Raw genomic sequence first — 19,082 nt, 5'->3', positions numbered from 1 at the left:
AGTCTCGGGTTGCCATGGAGACCAGGTACTCCAGGCTTAGCCGGGAAGCGGCGCAGAGAGCTGGGGGACTGTTCAGGTCGTGGGAGTGCGCGAGAGATTGAACCCGCCCTGGTGTGGGAGGGGTGCTGGGGAGAGTGACCCCCCTTGTGTTGCTGTGGGAGGGGTGCAGGGGAGAGGGACCCCCCCCTTGTGTTGCTATGGGAGGGGTGCAGGGGAGAGTGACCCCCCCCTTGTGTTGCTGTGGGAGGGATGCTGGGGAGAGTGACCCCCCCTTGTGTTGCTGTGGGAGGGGTGCAGGGGAGAGGGACCCCCCCCTTGTGTTGCTGTGGGAGGGATGCAGGGGAGAGGGACCCCCCCCTTGTGTTGCTATGGGAGGGGTGCAGGGGAGAGTGACCCCCCCTTGTGTTGCTGTGGGAGGGATGCAGGGGAGAGGGACCCCCCCCTTGTGTTGCTATGGGAGGGGTGCAGGGGAGAGTGACCCCCCCCTTGTGTTGCTGTGGGAGGGATGCTGGGGAGAGTGACCCCCCCTTGTGTTGCTGTGGGAGGGGTGCAGGGGAGAGGGACCCCCCCCCTTGTGTTGCTATGGGAGGGGTGCTGGGGAGAGTGACCCCCCCTTGTGTTGCTGTGGGAGGGATGCTGGGGAGAGTGACCCCCCCTTGTGTTGCTGTGGGAGGGGTGCTGGGGAGACTGACCCCCCTTGTGTTGCTGTGGGAGGGGTGCTGGGGAGAGGGACTCCCTATTTCAACTGGAGGGAGCTGGTAGACTAGAGTGTGATCCACTCTCATCCTGCCTAGAGGCTGGTAGAATTCTGTCCTTGCCCACTTCTCATAATATTGGAATGTTGCTGCTTCAGTGCTTCTCATTTCCCTAATTGACAAGCCTGATGAATTTTGCAAAAGTGCTAGTGGCCTCCTCCCATTTCTCAGGAAAGGTGTAAGAGCAGAAGGGGACAGTGTCCTGTTAGGAGCGCTGAGGAGAAATTGCATCAAGGGAAGAGCATTCTCATGTGGGTTTGTTCCACTCTGGGTCTCCATGATGTTCACATTAGGGATGTTAAATATTGCTTAATTTAATAGCTGAGTAACCTCACTAATTCTTTTTGGTTAGACAACTATTCTATAGTCCCTGAGGGTGGGCTGGGCAGTCAGTGTGCCCAAATCTGGAGGAGCTCCCTGCTACACCGCGTTGCTGCCTCAGTATCAGAGGCAGCAACGCAGGGTGCCAGGTGGGAGCTGGTCTGTGAGGGTCCAGCTCCCCTCAGAGGACTCAGCATGAGCTGGAACTGAGCTGGGCTGCCTATCCGCCCAGCTCTTAATACACTTTAAATGCAGAACTGCAGTGGGCTATAAGTCCTGGACCCAGCATCAGCCAGGATTGAGCCAATCTGCAGCCTGCTAAAAAATTTACTAGCAGAGGGTGCGGGAGGGAAATGGTGTAGTCTATAACATTAACCTATAAGCTTTTGCTTATTGGTTAGTTGGTTAATCAACTACACTATTACATCCCTAGTTCACACCCTACCCTGTATGACACATGTAGTCCTCTGAAATACCTTAAAATAATTAAAAAGATGTCACAGCTGATGCAATGAACTCACAAATTGCTTTGTACTTTTTGATTACTTATTTAGGAAATGTGAAAATGTTGTAACCCTCAATAGATTCTGGGCCTTCAGTGCAAATCAGTAAGGCTCCACTATTTGCAATCTAGGCTATGGAAGAAACACTACAAAATCACACCTGTGTTCTTCATTAATAGCTTTCAGGATGGCCATCATCATTAGTTTTTAGTTTCTGTAGGTAGAGGGTTTTCAAAACATTTCTCTTAAGGCCCTGATCTTGCAGATGACCATGCCTGACAGATCCTTGTGCCTTTGTGGATCCCACTGATGTCAGTGAGATTACATTGGCACAGGAATTCACTCACATGAAGTCACTTATAGGATTGGAGGCTATGTAATTTGTTTAAAAAAGCCTTGAGTAAGGAATAATTTCTCTTTAATGGGAGAATGGCAACTTGGAAACAAGGCAGTGCAACCTAAGTTTCCTATGAAGAGTGGAAGGATTCCTGTGGTTAGGGACATGGAAATGTGTGCTGGTAAAGGACTGTTATCTCATCGCCAACAGAAATGGGTTGAGGGAATGCCCAATAATGGTTCCATTGAAAACCCAGTGTTGTACAGGTATAGATTGGAAGTATAAATTTGTAAATATCGTTTGGCAGCGGTTGAGTTAAACCTCTTTGAAATTAGTTGGTAGAACAGCCAAGCTTCATAAATGTGAGAAACAGTGAAGCTCCTTTATGGAACCAGCTGAAATATTATCAGCTTCCATCCAAAACAAAGAAACATGCAAGGCACATGTGGGTGGCAGGCTGTCACTAGATTTGGTAGAAGTGTGTGTGTGTATGGTCTGTGTCTTTCTTTTTGAAAGGAGAAGAAAGAAACAGCAGAGAAGCTGGGAGAGAAACAGCAGAAAATCAAAGCTGCAGCCAGAGCAAACATGGGGAATGTTGCATTGAGAAAGACCAGAAATTCCTTCTCTAGGCCTAAGTGCTACCTGGACAGAGGCTTGGAACTAAGAGCAAATAAACTTACATGCTGTGTTGAGAGGACTTGGTATATTCTTTGTAATGAAACAGGATTGCATCAAAGAAAGATCTGACTTCAACATCAATTTTTTCTCCTAACCAAAACAACCCATTGGACTGCAAACTTTGGCGCAGCTACTTGGATCAAAAAGGGATAACCACATGTATTATGACTATGGACAGTGAGATGTGAGCATGGAACTGAAAGCTAACAACTCCTTGAATTTTAATTGTGGCTCGAGTAATAATTCTCCTACTGGGCAAATTATTCAACATCCATGTGACTCTGGGTATGTCTACACTACAAGCTAATTCAAACTAACTTAGTTTGAATTAGTTAATTCGAACTAAGCTAATTCGAATTAGCGCAGCTAGACTTAAAAACTAGTTCGAATTAGCGTTTTGCTAATTCGAACTAGCATGTCCACACAGAGTGGACCCTGAACAGAGGTTAAGGATGGCCGGAAGCAGTGCGGGCAGGGCATCAGATGAGGACTTAGAGCGTGGAGCTGCTGTCTCAGGCTAGCCGAGGGCTGTGCTTAAAGGGACCCGACCCCCACCCCGGACAGACAGTTCTCATGGTTCCCCGCTTGCAAAGCAGTCTTGGCTTGGAGTGCCTTGAGTGCCCACACGCGGAACATCACAGCACTCGGCCATCACCCCGGCTGCACTTGCCACAGGCTGCCATCCGGGGAGAGGGGACAATCGGGGGGCTGCAGGAGAGCTTCCACCCCGAGAAGCCCGCAGAGCCAGCCCAGTCCTCCCCATCGGGGGCGCGTACCCCATTCCTCCCTCACCTCCTTCCACTTACTCTTCTCTAGCCCCCCTTCCAGATGTACAAAATAAAGAAAACGTGTGTTCAAAAATAGAATCTTTCTTTATTGAACAAAACTGGGGGAGACTGGGAAAAGGAGGTGGGAGAGGGGAAGAGAGAGGCTGGGAGAGGGGAGGGCAACTAAAATGATCAGGGGTTTGGAACAGGTCCCATATGAAGAGAGGCTAAAGAGACTGGGGCTTTTCAGCTTAGAGAAGGCGAGACGGAGGGGGGATATGATAGAGGTCTATAAAAGCAAGAGTGGTGTGGAGAGGGTGCATAAAGAAAAGTTCTCCATTAGTTCCTATAATAGAAGGACTAGAGGACACCAAAGGAAAGGAATGGGTAGCAGGCTTCAAACTAGTAACAGAAAGTTCTTCTTCACAAAGCAAAGAGTCAACCTGTGGAACTCCTTGCTGCAGGAGGCTGTGAAGGCTAGAACTAGAACAGAGTTTAAAGAGAACTTAGATAAAGTCATGGAGGTTGGGTCCATGGAGTGGTATTAGCCAGGGGGTAGAAATGGTGTCCCTGCCCAAAGTTTGTGGAAGGCTGGAGAAGAATGCCATGAGACAAATGGCTTAGTCACTGTCTTTGGTCCATCCCCTCCAGGATACCTAGGGTTGGCTGCTTTCGGCAGACAGGCTACTAGACTAGATGGACCTTTGGTCTGACCCAGTACGGCCATTCTAAGCTCAGGGCTCAGGGTCGGGGGATCTCAGTGGACCACCTTGATTTTAATGCAAACCTGCTCCTGGGTGGCCAGGCTAGCAGCTCTCCTGCCCTAGATGGCCACTTTCCTGTGCCTAGTGCGGAGTTCGTGGACAAGGTCCACGATGTCTGCACTAGACCAGGCGGGTGCCCGCCTCTTGCGGTCCTGGCCAGGCTCCCGGGAGCCGCCAGCCTGGTCCTGGAAAGAGGCGGAGGGCTGGGGGGCATCGGGTGGCTGGCTCATGGCGTACCAGGTGCAGGGTCTGCTGGCTGGGTGCTGGCAGGCTTGCACCTGGCACGGGCACCGTAGCCAGCTCAGGCCCCTTTAAGGGCTCTGGGGCCGGGAGGGGGGCATACGAGTTTCCCTAGTGGTGCCCAGAGTGGCCACCAGGGAAAGCTGGGGAGGGCTAGCCTCCCACTAGTTTGAATTAAGGGTCTACACAGCCCTTAATTTGAACTAGTAAGTTCGAACTAGGTTTAGTCCTCGTGCAATGAGGTTTACCAAGTTCGAACTAAGCGCTCCACTAGTTCGAATTAAGTTCGAGCTAGCGGAGCGCTAGTGTAGCGCCTATGAAAGTTAATTTGAACTAATGGACGTTAGTTCGAATTAACTTTGTAGCGTAGATATACCCTCTGTTCTCTTAGCTGTAAAGAAAGGCAATACTGGCCTGGCCATCTACTGCACGTTTCACGAGGCATAAGGGATCGGTTGGCAAAGGCTTCCCCAGCCGACAGATCTGCATCTAGACTGCCGTGCTGTGCTAGATCAGCTGATTGTCGGCACAGCGCAGCGACCATGTTTATTTTAATGATGGGATTATTTAAATTCCTGCTTCTTTGCCTTTGCTGGGTAAACTAGTTTACATGGCTCTGTTGATGGAGCCATGTAGTCTAGACATAACCAAAGTGTCTGCTAACTTCTCTTTTAACAGTCAAGGTGTAAGAACAAGGGTCTCAAACTCATGGCCCACAGGCCACTTAGGGTCCGAGCAGTTTCACATTCCATCTCGGGTGTGTTCCCCCCAGCTTCCTCCAAACCTCTTCCCCTTAATGACATGGCCTGGGGGATTGGCAGGGGAGGCATGGCATAGGGGAGAGCAGGAGCACTCTCTGCATATTGTGATGATTCTTAATGTCATTTAGATTTTTTTTACAAAATATGAAGCAATGCCTTTTTGAAATCCCTACTTTTTCTTCTGTGGCATAGTGCAAGGCTTTCATCACTGTTTCTATTACAGGAAAATTACAACATTTCGAAAAGGTCATGACAGTGAAAATGTGATTGCAGCCCGTGAAGCTAGAGGCCTCAGTGATTTCATTAGTAAAGTTTACTACTTAATCTTAAGTTATTTTTTTATGATTCTTTGGGTATTTTCCACATGGAAGGGAGGGAATAATCACGGAAACGTTTATTGTATTATTGTACTTGTTTAATTACTCAGAATTTAGAGACATAGAGTCAGATTCAACCCTGGTAAAAACAGGCACAAGTCCTTTGTCAGGATGTTAGCATAGCATGTAGTCGTTTACACAATTAACCAATAATCCTATTATGTGATCATGCATTAATTCATATTGGTTCAAGGTTTCCTTCGGGTTTTTCACTCAATAACTTGTTCCAGTGTGAAAATTAAAGACAAAGTTTTCTTGTGGCTGAACCAGGGGAATGGGAATCAGTATTTCTTGATTTCTATTCTGTGTCCTTCACAATTTGGCAAGTCACTTAACATGTTTTTGCCTTAATTATCCTCACCTGTTCAATTGGAGATAATATTTGCCTTACAGAGGGAACGTGAAACTTAATAAATGTCTGCTAAGTATTTTGGCATCACAGGATAAAAAGTGCTTTATTTCAAAGTGCTGCTATTATCTGTGCCCTTTTGTGTTGTGTAGTGGATTGTTCGTGCTGCACAAAACCCAGAGATCTTAGTGTTGATTTAATCAAGCGTTGGTGGCTACCTTACACATTCTGCAGCATCACATCCGGTCTGCACCATCTTTATTTTCTTCCTTGGCAGTTCCTGAGAGTACAAACAGCAATGTCATTGCAAGTATCTCAGAGCGCAGACGAGGCCGTCATAATGAAGCCACAACTAGGCTACAGCAGGAGTTAGCCTGCATTGGGAGGGTGAGTCTCTAAGGGTATGTCTACACTACAAAGTTAATTCGAACTAACAGCCGTTAGTTTGAATTAAATTTCATAGGCGCTACACATACAAACTGCTAGTTCGAACTTAATTCGAACTAGGTAAACCTCATTCTACGAAGACTAATGCCTAGTTCGAATGAAGTAGTTCGAATTAAGGGCTGTGTAGCCACTTAATTCAAACTAGTTGGAGGCTAGCCCTTCCCAGCTTGCCCTGGTGGGCACTCTGGGCCAAGCCAGGGAAACTCTTCTGCCCCCTTCTGGCCCCGGAGCCTTTAAAGGGCCACGGTCTGGGTACAGTGCCCATGCCAGGTGCAAGCCTGCCAGCACCCAGCCAGCAGACCCTGCACCTGGCATGGCATGAGCCAGCCACCCGCTGCCACCCAGCCCTCCGCCTCTTCCCAGGACCAGGCTGACGGCTCCCAGGAGCCTGCCCGGGGCCACAAGACACGGGTGCCTGCCTGGTCTAGTGTGGAGATCGTGGACCTCATCGAGGTTTGGGAAGAGGCCTCCAATGTCCACAATCTCCGCACTAGGCACAGGAATGAGGCCGTCTAGGGCAGGATAGCTGCCAGCCTGGCCACCAAAGGCCACATGCAAACCCAGAAGCAGGTCAGCATGAAAATCAAGTTGGTCCAGTGAGACCCCGACCCTGAGCTTAGAACATAAGAATGGCCGTACTGGGTCAGACCAAAGATCCATCTAGCCCAGTAGCCTATCTGCTGACAGCGGCCAGCACCAGGTACCCCGGAGAGGATGGACCGAAGTCAATGACCAAGCGATTTGTCTCATGCCATCCATCTCCAACCTTTCACAAACAAAGACCAGGGACACCATTCCTACCCCCTGGCTAATAGCTCTCCATGGACCCAACCTCCATGACTTTATCTAACTTCTCTTTAAACTCTGTTCTAGTTTTAGCCTTTCCAGCCTCCTGTGGCAAGGAGTTCCACAGGTTGACTATGTGCTGTGTGAAGAAGAACTTTTCTTTTATTAGTTTTAAACCTGCTACCCATTAATTTCATTTGGTGTCCTCAAGTCCTTCTCTTATGGGAACTAATGAAGAACTTTTCTTTATTCACCCTCTCCGCACCACTCATGATTCTATATACCTCAATCATATCCCCCCTCAGTCTCCTCTTTTCTAAGCTGAAAAGTCCCAGTCTCTTTAGCCTCTTTTCATATGGGACCTGTTCCAAACCCCTAATCATTTTAATTGCCCTTTTCTGAACCCTTTCAAGGCCAAAATATCTTTTTTCAGGTGGGGCGACCACATCTGTACACAGTACTGAAGATATGGCGTACCATAGTTTTATACTTCCCCTCCTCCTTCTTCCCCTGGCTTCCACCTTCCAGCTCCCTCCTCTCAGGTTTCCCCCTCCCCTCTCCCACCCTCTCTCACCTTCTTTTCCCAGTCTCCCCAGAGGTTAATCTCCCCCCCCCCCCCAGGTTTTTTAAATAAAGAGAGTTTCTATTTTTGAACACACGTGTCCTTTATTTTTTACATCAGGAAGGGGGGGCTAGGGAAGGGTAAGTGGAAGGAGGTGAGTGAGGAATGGGACATGAGCCCCCGATGGGGAGGACTGAGGTGCCTCTGCGGACTCCTTGGGGTGGAAGCTCTCCTGCAGGGTCTCCTGGATCCTGACGGCTCCCCCAATTGACACACACCCCCGGATAGCTGCCTGCGGCAAGTGCAGCCGGGCTGATGGCCGAGTGCTGTGATGTGCCAAGTGTAGCACTCCAAGACAGGACTGCTTTGCTGTCCATCATCAAGTTAGACAAGCAAGCGGGGAATCTTGAGAACTGTCTTTCCGGGGTGGGGATCGGGTCCCTTTAAGCACAGCCCTCGGCTAGCCTGAGGCAGCTCCACACTCTAAGTCCTAACCTGATGCCCTGCTGGCACTGGTTCCGGCCAGCCTTAACTTCGGTTCAGGGTCCACTCAATGTGGACATGCTATTTCGAATTAGAAAAACGCTAATTCAAATGGGTGTGTGTAGACTGGCAAGATTTTGCACAAAAGCAATTGCTTTTGCTCAAAAACTTGCCAGCTATCTACACTGGCCACTTGAATTTGTACAATGTACAAAATCAGTGCTTCTTGCGCAAATACTTTGATGCTCCCGCTTGGGAAAAATCCCTCTTGCACAAGAATACTTGCGCAGACGGGCCATTCTAGACAGGGAAGAACTGTTTTGAGCAAAAAAGTCCTGATGGCTAAAATGGCGATCGGGGCTATTTTGCACAAAATCGCATCTAGACTGGCCACGGATGCTTTCGCGCAAAAGCACTTTGTGCGCAAAAGCATCTGTGCCAATCTAGACGCGCTTTTGCAGAAATACTTTTAATGGAAAAACTTTTCCGTTAAAGTATTTCTGCAAAATCGTGCCAGTCTAGACACAGTCATTAGTTTTTAGGTCTAGATGCACTAATTCGAATTAGCTTAGTTTGAATTAACTAATTCGAATTAATTTAGTTCGAATTAGTGCTGCAGTGTAGACTTACCCCTAGCGTGTGTATTACTCCTTTGGTAGCAGAGAATCTGGAAATTCAGGGAGTATTCAGTGGGTTGGGGTTGGGCACTCCAGAGGGACGCTTGAAGGACTCTGGTGTTATGTGCCTATCACTAACCTGTACAGGGAGAGCAAGGCCTCTGGAGGCCCAGAGGACAGTGCTAGGGCCAGCAGAGGCCGGTGGAGTCAAGGACCTGATCAACAGACAAGACTTCCTCTTGCTAAGGGCAGGTGATACCAAAGTGCCTAACAATCCAGGGGACCCCAGGAAGCATCACAGCATTATTGATGTCTCAGGATTCTCAGATAGCGCCTACTTGCTTCCCTCACTCTCTGACAGGTCTCTGTCCCGCTGCTGATCTACCTGGTGATTCTCTCTATGTTGCTGTTCTTTATAAGGGAGTCAGCTGATCCCTGCTCAGGTGTATCTCCTTAGTAACTACAGTTGGCTGGCCCAAGGTATTTAGCCATTAAAGAGCATGCGACCCTGTTATATCTGATACATTAGAGTTGTGTTTCTATTCATCCCTCTTTCTGTTTAGAACCCAGTCACACGTACCTGTGACGGGGCAGCGCCCGTGCCCCGCACGAACCCGGCGCCATCCCCAGCATGCTGGGGAGAAGCGGCGGCCCCACACCGGTTCCTGCCCATCGCGGCTTGCTCTGTCGCAGGCGGAGCAGAGCATGGGAGCGGGCTAGCTGCATCCGGCCGTACAGCCCCAGCCCCGGCCGGGCAGGAAGGACGGAGAGCCGACAAACCACCGCGGCGCCAGACGGCGCAGGCGCCCCAGCGGGGCAGCGCCACCAGGCAGAGGAGGCGGCCCCGCCCAGCCACAGGAGACGTCATCGTGGCGGGACGCTTAAAAGGAGCGCTGCCGCCAGCCAGAAGGGGAGGGAGAGCAGCAGGACGCCGGGCGGCTGGACAGAGGCACTGCAGACGACTCCTGCAGAGACCTTCGGACCAAGCCGTCACGGCGACTCGGCAAGGGAGGTAGGAAGCGACCCAAGGCAGGGTGCTGGAACCCAGGGGGTTGGTGTGTTTAGGGGACTCCCTCCCCCACCAACCAGGACTGGGGACAGAATTCCCCAGACCCTAGGGCCCTGGGTCGGGGCTCGGAGTGAGGGTAGTCCCGAGCCCCCCTACCTTTCCCCGCCGACGCGGACGCCACTAAGACCCTACTACTGGACTAACTCTGTTGGACCCGGGGCAGGGCATCGGGGTGATCAGCAAGCACGAGGGGAAGAGACCTTGGCTGAGGGAAGATGGAGGGGGGGGGCGGAGGCCCTGCGCAGGCCGGGTGGGGTCGCACTGATGCCATGCCCCTGCACACGTGGTGGAGAATGCGGATATCCTTGGCGGGGGTTCACTGACACCGACCAGGTTCCCTCGATGAGGCGGTGCGCCTCATGGAAGACTTCCTCGCCACCGAGGGGATTGGCAAGCCCGGGCGGCCATGGATGGGGACTCCGCGCAGCCGAGCATGGGGCCACGAAGGGCTAAAGAGGGATCCGCGAGGGACGGTGCCGCGCATAGGGGGGCAGAAGAGAAGAGGAGGCTAGCCCTGGTCTGGTCCTGGCTGGCCCTGAAGGATCCCGCCGGACGGGGAGGGGGGCCGCCCCTGGAGGCCCCTCGCCACCCGGAGCCCGAGCCCAAGAAAAATCTCGGCTTCGAGTGCGGGCAGGAGGAGCACTTCCAGCGAGACTGCCCATTTATGGATTGTTCCTATGGGCAGGCTCTCACAATGTACCAGGGGGGGTCCGGAGGGAAACCCCCGACTGACGGTCCAGCTCCACCTTAGCGCCATCCAGGTAGACGCCCTCGTCAACACCAGTAGTAGTCAAACCATCTTCCAAGAGGACCTCGTGGACCCCACGAATCCGAGGGGACCCCCGGTGGAGACGTCTGAGAGTATCCCACTGCCTGGGTGACCCTGACCGATGAAAGGGGGGAGACCTGGTGTCGGGTGGCCTTAGCGCCATGGCTGCCCTACCCCGCGATACTGGGATGCGACTGGAGGGGGTTCCAACGCAAGGCGTGGCGGCAACCCGAGGGAGCCGGCCGAGCCTGCACGACCAAACCCGTAACCCCAGGGGCCCACACTACTAATGACGCCCCCCGGCAGATCGACCGAGGCGACGAGGGGCAGTGGCAACCGGCGACGGAGAAGGTCCTCGAGGGGAGGGACTTCGTCGAGGCCCAGCGCGCAGATGCCTCCCTCCAGCGAGCGTGGGAATACGCAACCGACGGGACAGTGGACAACCCCGACAGTGGATGAGACGGACCCCGGTTTGAGGTACATGCGGACCGACTGTATTGCGCTTTTAGGGACCCAGTAGGCGGGGGGGACCGGAGGCAGCTACTCGTCCCGGCCACCCATAGAAGAACAGTCTTGGAGTTGACCCACGATAACCCGTGAGCAGGACATCTGGGGATGGAAAAGACCCTCCAGAGAATCCTGCAAAGGTTCTATTGACCCGGGGTGTATAGGGAGGTACGGGATTTCTGCCAGTCATGTGAGGCTTGTTGGAGGACAGCCTCGGGAAGGGTGCCCAAGGCTCCTTTAGTACCCATGCCGATAGTGAGTGAGCCATTAGAGCGGATTAGCCTGGTGGGGCCCCTCGAACGCTCTAAAACGGGGAACAAGTACATTATGGTGGTCGTAGATTACACCACGAGGTACCCCGAGGCGGTCCCGCTAAGGAACCCCACCGCCCCCACACTCGCCACCGAACTGGTAAAAATGTTCGCGAGGGTAGGGATCCCCAAGGAGATCTTGACGGACCAGGGCACAAACGTGACCTCCCACTTAATGCTTAATGGCCGAGCTGATGGAGATCAAACTCCTCAGAACGTCGGCTTACCACACCCGTGCTGATGACCTGGTAGAACGCTTTAACCGAACGCTGAAGGCGATGATCCGCTGGTTTGTGGAAGAGGACCCCAGTGGCTGGGACACCCTCCTCCCCACCTTGCTGTTTGCGATCTGGGAGGTCCCGCATGCGTCCACGAGGTACTCCCCCTTTGAGCTCCTGGATGGGCGAAGACCCAGAGGGATACTGGACATCCTGCGGGAAACCTGGGAAGAGCAAGGCCCGAGGGGAATGAGCACGGTCCAGTACATTATACAACTAAGGGAAAGGTTGCAAAGGCTGGCCGAGTTCACCCAGATCAACCTTACCCGGGCTCAGGAAAGACAGACCCGGAACTACAACCAGGGCATGGAACGGAGGAGCTTCGAGCCCAGGGACCAGGTGCTGGTGCTCCTCCCCTCCCAGGAATCAAAGTTGCTGGCCAAGTGGAAGGGCCCTTTTAAGGTCATCCGTAGGGTCGGGGAAGTGGACTATGAGGTATGGCAGGAGGGGAAGAGGCGGACCACCCGGATTTACCATGTGAACTTGTTAAAAAGGTGGCGGGTCTGCGAACAAATCCTGGTCATCCCGGAGGACCGCGAGATGGACCTGGGACCGTGGGCCAGAGACCTAGACCCCGCCACGCCGATACGAATGAACGAGGTGCTGACGCCGGAGCAACAAGACGACCTCCGCACCCTGCTCCAGCGATACCCGACGGTACTGTCGACTGTGCCGGGGAGGACTGCGGTGACAAGCCATTACATCATGACCACGCCCGGCAAGAAGGTGTGTGACGCAATCCGCCTCCTTCCCCGAAAGATGTGGGACACGGTACGGGGGGAGGTCAAGGCGATGCTGGAACTAGGGGTCGTGGAAGAATCCCATAGTGAATGGAGGAGAGAGGCACCGCGGACGACTCCTGCAGAGACCTTCGGACTCGGCAAGGGAGGTAGGAAGCGACCCAGGGCAGGGTGCTGGAACCCGGGGGGTTGGTGTGTTTAAGGGACTCCCTCCCCCACCATCCAGGACTGGGGACAGAATTCCCCAGACCATAGGGCTCTGGGTCGGGGCTCGGAGTGAGGGTGGGCCCGAGCCCCCCTACCTCTCCCTGCCAACGCGGATGCCACTAAAACCCTACTAGCGACGGACCAACCCTGCTGGACCCAGGACAGGGCAACGGAGTGATCAGCGAGCACGAGGGGAAGAGACCTCGGGTGAGGGAAGACGGGGAGGAGGGTGCAGAGGCCCTGCGCAGCCCAGGTGGGGTCGCACTGACACCACGCCCCTCCACAATTCCCTGCAGAAAATGCTAGTGATGTCTTTGTTTGATTAAAGGCCGAGAACAAGAAAAAACTGCGTCCAGCGCTGGGGCACCCAGACAACTTACCCCTGCTGGAGGTTTTGTGCCAGGAAGAGTTAAAAAGACAAAGACCAAGCTGATGGGATACTCCTGAATACCCAGAAACTGCAGGTATGAGTGACACACTGAATTGTGGTTTGTTAGCACCTGTGTGATTTCTTGCTTGAGGTCAGCGGTTGGAGTCTAGGTGCATTTTACCTCCATGGTTAAAAGTGAACTAGGAAACTTTTTTTAATTGTAGGGAGCCCCCAACAAAGACAATATCTTTTGACTCTTCATTCTGTGCTGTCATCATTAGACCCTATGACCGTGGTCCCCAACACGGTGCCCGCGGGGGCATTTCAATGCGCCTGCCAGGTGCTCGGGGTTGGCCTGGCCCCAGGCACATGGCGCATGGGCACTTGCGGGGGGAGCGCGCTTGGCGGGGGGAGCGCCAGCCCCGGGCGCGCGGCACTCGGCGGCGGGGGGGGGGGAGAGCGCCGGCCCCGGGCGCGCGGCTATGGGGGGGCCAGTTCTCCACTTCTTTCTTGATGCTTCCATCAAAATGCTGTTAAAAGGAGAGAGTCCCTTCTGCGCTATTCATTCTATAATTGACGATGCCTATTGCTTATATTAGCTGTATTTCATTATACTGAGGAACTTGTAATGCCAAGTGCAGTCATCCATTGATTTTAGCCTCCAGTCCCCAGGTGCTGGAGTTTCTGGTCTCCTTGAAACATCAGAGACTGGCTACCTCCTCATTGAAGGTTCACCAGGCAGCTATTTTGGCCTTTCACCTGTGTGACGCTGGTTGCTTTGTTTTCGTGAGCCCCTGGTTGAGCACTTTCTCAAAGGTATGGATAGGCTCCACCCATCAGCCCAGCACCCGGTCCCTGCTTGGGATCTCAACCTGGTCCTCTCAGCGCTCACAGGTCTCCCATCATCCACCCCTTTGATCCTTTAGCAACATGTTCATCACTTTACCTTTCATGGAAGGTTGCCATCATCTCTGCTAGGTGGGCGTCAGAACTCTGCACCCTCATGTCAGAACCTCACAATGCTGTCTTCCATAGACACATGGGTCAGCATCGCCCTCACCCAGCTTTTCTCCCCAAAAGTGGTCTCTGCCTTTGAAATAGGTCAGGACATTTTCTTTCTGGTTTTCTACTCCAAACCTAGAGCTCATAAGAACAGCCATAGGTCAGACCAAAGGTCCATCTAGCTCAGTATCCTGTCTTCTGACAGTGGCCATTGCTAGGTGCCTCCCCAGGGAATGAACAGAACAGGTAATCATTAAGCAATTCTACCCATTACCCATTCCCAGCCTCTGACAAACAGACTAGGGGCACCATTCCTACCCACCTTGGCTAATAGCTGTTAATGGACCTAACCTACATGTAATTCGAAATGGAGCTTTTGGCACCACATTACTTGAGTCAGCTATGCATTGACTCCGACCCGTGCTCCTGGGAATGGCTTATGAATCACCTCAACTGGAATACACACAAGCAAGCACTGGAAGAAGGAAAAACAGCAAGAAAGAAGAGTGGTGCTCGGATAGGCAGGGTCATATATAGTGCACCACACCTGCACCGCTCTAGGGGGCTCAACAGTCGACCAAACGGGGAGCACCTAGGGTAAAACTTTCCAGCAGGCATAGGCACAACGCGGGCACACCTCAGTTGAAATACATGGGTATGTCTAAACTACATGGCTCCGTTGACGGAGCCATGTAGTTGAGTTTACTAGACATAGGGAAATAAAGCGGTGATTTAAATAATCACCGCTTCATTTACATCAAAATGGCCGCCGCACTGTGCCAATCAGCTGTTTGGCAGCACAGTGCGGTAGTCTAGACTTTGTCGACCGCCCCGGTAAACCTCATTTCACGAGGCATGTCAAGAAAACTCATCTATATGGCTCCGTCAGCGCACATACCCCATATGAGCGGTGTCATGGCTCCTTCCCCACTCTGGCATGATAAATACAGAAGTGGGGGCCAGCAAGTGTACCCCAAAGCCTTATCTACCAGGCTTTGGTATAAAACTTCCCCCAAAATCTTAAACCTAGATCTTGGGAACAAAACTTCTGCTGCCACCACCCAAATGTTGATAAAGAAATCAGGGGGAAGATCATTTGGGAAATCTCACCCCTAAGATAAAAATCAAGGCACACAATTAACCACTGCCAGGTTAATAAAAGAAAAGAAGGAACTTTTATTATTACAACAATATTCCTGTTGCAAACATAATGACTAGATAGGGAGGTAACAAAATACACTCATGGAGAAACTCCATGGGCCTAGAACTTTTTTATAAAGAAAAGCCAAAACATCTTTTAAGCAGTGCCAGATCTCAGATCCCATACCCAATCCTTAAAACAATAAAACCTAACGAAACTACCTAAACTTTACCTTACTTACAGAAAATGAAGAATGGTGTCTTGGAGAGAGAGAGACCTGCTTGTCCCTCTCTATAGCTGCAGCAAACTCTCACAGAGAGACAAAAGGACAAAGGAAAAAACCCAAATTCCTTTGTCCCAGGTTGAAAGTCCCACCTACATTCCTACTGGTCATTCCACCTGGCTAGGTGTAGTTAACCCCTTAATCCCCAGGCTGCTGGCTAACCCTCATAATCATGACAAGCAGCACAAGGTGAAGAACAACAGTTACAATGTTGAGTAACCATTTTTTATTCCAGTATCCTCTATTGTATCTTCTGGGTACAGGGACAAAATGGACAAAAACTTGCAAGCTCATCAAATTAGAAATGGGCCAGAATCCACATTTTTAAGGTGTCCATCGCCATGACAGTGAGAGCACCAAAACATCATTTTTAGAAGTAACCAACAGTCCTGCCTCCCTGTCAATTTTAGTTTCAGCTGCTTACGTGTAGGGCTTTCAATCTAGATGGTTTTCTTGAGTACAATTTATTGTGGTACTGTCCCTGTAACTCAAAGCATCATCTCTCAGCATTTTAAAAAACAACATTCTTGGCACTATCCCTATAGCATGATGATGACTGGCCTTGCTCAGAGCAGGTCTCCAAATGGCATGATCACCTGTGTGCCGCTGGGAGCAATCTGGCATGTCCATGCTCGGTGTGTTGTTGGCTCATTAGAGGCCTCAGGTGGTTAGGAGGCAGATATTTCTAGAGCAGACCAGGTCTGAGACATATGACACATTTGTTTAAAATCAGAAGAGCAGATCATGGCTGAGTTGTACAAGTTCTTGAGAGGAAAGGAGATGGAAGTGTTGCACCCCAGCACCATATGGGCCAGCTTCCTACCTATGGCTTGACGGAGCACAGAGGGTATGTCTACACTGACACCCTAGTTCGAACTAGGGTGGTTAATGTAGTCATACGAACTTGCAAATGAAGCCCGGGATTTGAATTTCCCGGGCTTCATTTGCATGTTGCCGGGTGCCGCCATTTTTCAATGTCCGCTAGTGCGGACTCCGTGCCCCAAAGCTACACGCGGCACGAACTAGATAGTTCGGACTAGGAACGAGGCGTACAGATAGTTCGGACTACGCTTCCTATTCCGAACTATCTAGTTCGTGCCGCGTGTAGCTGTGGGGCATGGAGTCCGCACTAGCGGACATTTAAAAATGGCGGCGCCCGGCAACATGCAAATGAAGCCTGGGAAATTCAAATCCCGGGCTTCATTTGCAAGGTCGTATGACTACATTAACCACCCTACTTCGAACTAGGGTGGTAGTGTAGTCATACCCAGAGTGAACAAACTAGCTACCACAGTGTTGTATCATGCAAGCAAGGTACTAACAACCTTCAACAGGCCTTTATTTCCCAAAGGTGAAACCTCTTTCCAAAGCTGCTGCTGCTCCCCTCTGTAGCTCTCACTCAGGCCTGGCCCATCTCCTCCCCCCTCCTTCCTATTTCCTGTGCTTCCAGATTCCCAACAGCCAGTGCTCCCAGTTCTAATAATTACAAGCAGTATCTAAAACACCACACACAGTTGCCAGCACATAAAGTCTGCAAGGAGTATGCTCAGCAAACAAGTGTTTATTCAAATCCCCAGGTGATAGAGAATGTCTCTTTTTAGAGCAGCAGTAAAGCACACCTTGGAGAACGCCCTCAACTGCCAGCCTGTCTCGATAGATGTTGCCTTCCAAAGAAAAGCTGGCTCTAGGCCACGGGTGTGGCAACAGTTACTGTACGCAAGATGCTTACTCCTGCCTGGGATTACACAGACCGAGGGTGAGTTTCTGTGAGCGAGGATTGGACTGCGTCAGAGCACGTCAGGATTCTCATAGGCTTGCAAACTGCCCATTTCATTACTATTTGTATTGATAAGGATATAAAATAAGAGGTTTTGGTGCCTGCTGCCCTCTATAGAGAGCTCCCAGCTTCTTCAGACTGCTCCAGTCAACAGCTGTCAGCAATAAGATCCCCAGTTCCTTCTTCTTCACTCCCAGTCCTTTGGGAGTAATTGGGTATACGATGAACAAGGACCAAGGTATCCGTAAATTTTCCTTTAAGACATTCTATGAGCTGTGTCATGTCTAATCTTGTTTGGCTTTTGAAAGAATGCAGAAGGTGTAGAGTTTGTAGGGGAACAATGTGGAGAAAGAACTTTAAAAGTGGCAGATATTAAATACACAAAACAAACCAATGTACTATTAACTTAGATCCATTTCCTGCTCTTGGCTAGGCCGAGGTAGATCTGGATTAATTCTACTGGCTCTCATAGGTCTGATTTATGCTGGGATAGTTTATACCAGAACAATATTTGTCCCATTTTCTTGCAGAAATTGAATCAAATTCATATCTGAGTCTAGAGAAGAAGGAAGTCTTAGGCACGCATGCATTTTTAAATATTCTCTTCCCCTTTCTTTCTCTGTATCCCTTTCCCAATTTTCTTTCTCTCTCCTCTTTTCTTTCTTCTCCACATATTTCCCTTGCTCTCAACCACTTTCCTTATTTGTCCACAAAGGAATGGAAACGGTAAATGCTTTTGATATGTAGTGTATACATATATCGTAGACCGAGGGTTATTTTTGTCCTTCCTATGGGGCCAAATTCTTCTCACTTTCAGTAATGGAATAATTAGCAGAGAGTAGAAAACAGCCCCCGCATATTGGCCCCAGTAAAGTCACACCAATGTAATGGGAGAGAATTTGTTCCTGTGCACTTTACCTATATGCATTTATGTATATAATGAATATAGGACTCAAGTCCTGACCCACTAAAGACAATGGAAGTTCAGTCAATACAGGATGGGGCCCATACTTTTTTATCTATTTGGGGAATATGGAAGATTATCCATGAGGAGATATCAAACGCAGCACTGGCTTTCTATCAGATGTAAAAAAAACCTGAGTTTTATTTTGCTCTCCCCAATGTCTGAGTTGATTTTTCTATTTTTACAAATAATTTTCAGGGAAAATCTCACACACAAAAATCCCAGGCTCTTAGTTGGATTTGTAGCCTTCCTTGCATTCATCTAGTACCTAACAGAAACTCACCATTTGTGAGTGTAACTATATGGCATTCAGAGCCTAAAACCCCAATTTGATTGTACAATTCATTATGTTGCCCTGGTCAACTCAGTGGAGCTGTTTCCATTAGGATCACTTGCATAAGAGTTTCTAGACCTTCTACATCTCCCTTTCTTTCCCCTGTAGACTACAGATTTCATGACCCTTTCTTCAGTAACCAACATGTTTTCCTGAAACTGGGTTCATTCTGGAGAAAAGCGTCTTATGAAAAAGAACAATTCCTGTTTAAGAATTAGCCTGTGACACTTAAAAACATTCCCATCTCCTGATTCTTGATAATTTATGTGATCCAACTATGTGTGGTCCAAAATCTTTGTAAGGTAGAACTATCTCTTTCTCTCTCTCTCCATTTTTCAGCTTTTAAAGCGCTTATTTAATTGATTAAAAGATCAGGGCATTATCCCAATGTATCTATTGTGGTAGAGAGCTTAAAAATGTGGTGGAATTGGCTAAGTAGAAGTTCTGCATAAAGGACCTGGGGATTACAGCAGACAAGAAGCTCGATATGAGTCAACAGTGTGCCCTTGTAGCCAAGAAGGCTAATGGCATATTAGGTTGCATTAGGAGGAGCATTGTCAGCAGATCTAGAGAAGTGATTATT

The 19,082-nt window shown here is 50.3% G+C and overlaps 1 protein-coding gene across 1 annotated transcript in view; it reads left to right on the top strand.

Moving 5' to 3' along the window:
- Window positions 1-50: 50 nt before the first annotated feature.
- The window catches only part of CCDC180 (coiled-coil domain containing 180), a 295,490-nt gene continuing 276,458 nt past the window's right edge, over window positions 51-19,082 (top strand). The window contains exon 1 of the mRNA XM_089772936.1: window positions 51-76. The gene's annotated coding sequence lies outside the window, so the exon portion shown is untranslated. The remainder of the gene's footprint in view (window positions 77-19,082) is intronic.

This window comes from Pelodiscus sinensis, chromosome 23 (assembly GCF_052426305.1).
Source record: "Pelodiscus sinensis isolate ZL-2025 chromosome 23, ASM5242630v1, whole genome shotgun sequence".
In the NCBI taxonomy this organism is placed as follows: Eukaryota; Metazoa; Chordata; order Testudines; family Trionychidae; genus Pelodiscus; species Pelodiscus sinensis.
Note: the sequence above shows the minus strand (reverse complement) of the source record. Positions and strands in the feature narration are given on the sequence as shown.